Source organism: Sycon ciliatum, chromosome 2, assembly GCF_964019385.1.
Source record: "Sycon ciliatum chromosome 2, ocSycCili1.1, whole genome shotgun sequence".
Classification (NCBI taxonomy): domain Eukaryota; kingdom Metazoa; phylum Porifera; class Calcarea; order Leucosolenida; family Sycettidae; genus Sycon; species Sycon ciliatum.
The window spans coordinates 49,394,239-49,397,223 of NC_088644.1; positions in this window are offsets into that span (position 1 = coordinate 49,394,239).

Genomic DNA, 2,985 nt, shown 5'->3' on the forward strand with positions numbered 1-2,985 from the left:
AGACATCACCCACGTACAGTGCTGATAGAACAGAAAAAGGACCAAGGAACTACAAGTTACGCTATGAATTTATGGTCTGTAGTGAAGTAACATGATTGGGAATCTTGTGGCGTAAATTCCAGACTGATACAGCAACACATGCATAGTAATCCTAAGTCACTCACGTTTTGTCATAAACAGTGTATTGGGCGCAAAATAAATAGAATTTGGAACACTGTTACGTGTACAGCAATGAGTTCGCACAGAACAAAGCAGCAAGCTGTCCGCTGATTTGGTACAGTACTACAGTACACTCAAATGTTTCAAAATTATAACAAACCGGAATGGCGTCGCGATCACTTCTTTTTTTAATAAACAGGCGCAGAGGGCAGCAGACCTCGGAGTCGCCAGCCCGCAGGCCCAGCTCCAGCGACCAGACTCAGACATGCCCATCGCGAAAGCAATGATAGCGAACAGCTATGTTAGACAGAGCAACTTGTCCTGGGATTACACCATTCAACAGCTTGCAAGACTGATGAATTGACCGCCACAAATTTTAGCCTGGTATCCACCACACAGCTGATTAGGCCATGGTAAAAAATATCTTTGATTCTCAAGTACGCGCGCATCGATTTTTGGTGGCGCACCGACGATTTTTTTTATTTCTATACATGCATATGCGTGCATGAAAACCAACGCGAAAGGCATGAATCCGGGAGTAGTAAAATACCGGTATTTTTCTACTCCCTGGCCTGAATAATGAAAATAATTATAAATTAATTATGAACCTGTGAAGTACACATGTGTGACCCTATCTTTGGAAATATAAAAATTGTGGGAATTAAAATAAAAAATCGCTCGCTCGCACCGATTTTCACAGGCTCATGACCTGAGAATCAACTTTATTTTTTACCATGGCCTTGAAGTGAATTTTTTTCTGGCCAGTGAATCAGTATTTTTAAGTTTTCCATTTTATATTAATTTTTATTTCATTCTTTTTTTGCGACCAGCTCTAGGGCCTAGGGCAAGTACTACAGGATTGTACTACAAGGGGCCGGTCACATTGAGGGTACAATCCTCAGATTATAAACCGGGAATAATAATTTATTTTGTCTGCTTTTCATTATTACGGCCACACTGCATACGCACAATGAAAAAAATCTCACTCACGTCAGCAATTTTTTGTCACCACTCGCTTAAAGGGGCCGTCCGTAAATATCGAACTTGTTTCACCAAACGAATTATTTTAGTTTAGACCCAACCCCTCCCTCCCTCCCCCTCAGAATGTAAAAAAATGTTGACATACATGCATATACAACGGTCATGTATATGAATCAATGTTTTCTGAAACGAAATTGGTCAACACCCTCCCACCCGGTACCCCATAACGAAATTATTTCGTTTTGTGAAAAAAGTTCGATATTAATTTTTATGGACGACCCCTTATTTGACAGTCCAGATTACACCAATCACTTTGAACTCCAGGGAGGTCAAGAAAATTTTGAAAGTATTTGGCGGATTGCCTTTCTCTAAAGTCATACAAGGCCGGAAGGGCATTGAAAAATCTGATAATAATTGTGCACTCAAACTGAGAGGAAAAAAAGGCCAAGCACCAGCATTCGACTTTACAGATTAACATCAACCATCATACCACAACTGCGCTCTCCAGCCGACTTCGACACTTTGCCACAGTATGGCAACAGCAAAGCAACATATCCGTTGCGTTGGTACGGAGTTCCTCCATAGTTCGTAGACAGTGAAACCTGGCTAACACGACCGCTCAAGGGACCTTCAAAATGTGGTCTCTGTCACTAGGTGGTCGCCTTATCCAGGGTCAATTGACTAGAAATAGCACCCCTTGGTCCTGGTTGCAGTGGTCTTCTAGAACAGGTGGTCGCCTTATCCGAGTGGTCGCCTTGACAGGTTTTACTGTAGCTCTTTCGAGTTTAAAACTCTTTATGGAAGTTAAGTACTGTGGAAGGGCTAAGATAGACTTCAATACCAACATTATAAAGAAGCCTCTCGTACGGGGAAATAAAACAATGATTGAATGAATGCAATGTTCACAGGTATAATGACCAACTCGTACCAACGGATGTGTTGCTTTTCTGATGGTGTGCTGTGGCAAAGTGTCGAGGTTGGCTGGAGAGTGCAGCTATTGCGTAGTGGTTGATGACAACCTGAAAGAGACTAGGATGAATTACACCTGTTTTTCGTGATTCCGAGTGTCCAGTACATGTACAGAAAGTCAACAGACAGCAAATGTGAGGATCCATACGTGCGGTAAGATGATGTTCGCGAAGTCCAGAGCTAAAACTGCACCGGTATTTTATGAGTGACTTGTGTCACTGACGAATTCACGAGCCTGATTTGTGATTCGTTTACAACAGGGCTCCATGTACATATACCATTCACCGCTTGCCATTCAGCCAAACTCAAAGACTTCGAATTCAATTCTAAAGGGCCAAAGCGACTAGTAATGACTGATTTGATGGTACACTTGGATTTGGGTGGACGACTTGGGACAGGAACAAGTGGGGGCTAGTCAAGAAATATCTGTTCAAGTAGTGAATGTAAGTAGCGCAGACACAGGGTTTTGTGCGTGTGAGGCAAGGATAGCATTCTGAACAGCAGTAGATCGCCAGAATGTGCACAGTTTACGAGTGAGGAGAAGAACTAGCAGTAGCAATTCATTGCGGGGATGTTACGTACAAGTACAGTGGTGGCAACTGAAATCCGACCCCCCTGAGCGGCGCGCTCACATCGCAAAGAATGTGAACCCACCGCTCAGGTGTCGGATTTCAGTTGCCAGCACTGTAGTACATACTGACTGCATACAGTGGCACTTAGCATCGGGTTGCTCGGTCAGGACTTGTGCATGGACAGTCTACTAGTACTACTACAGTACTACTAGTAGTCACAGACGATCAGTAGATCTACAGCGTGCATAAAGCATCAGGTCCGTCGGTCAGAACGGTAGCACAGACAGTCTGTGTATCTTGCATA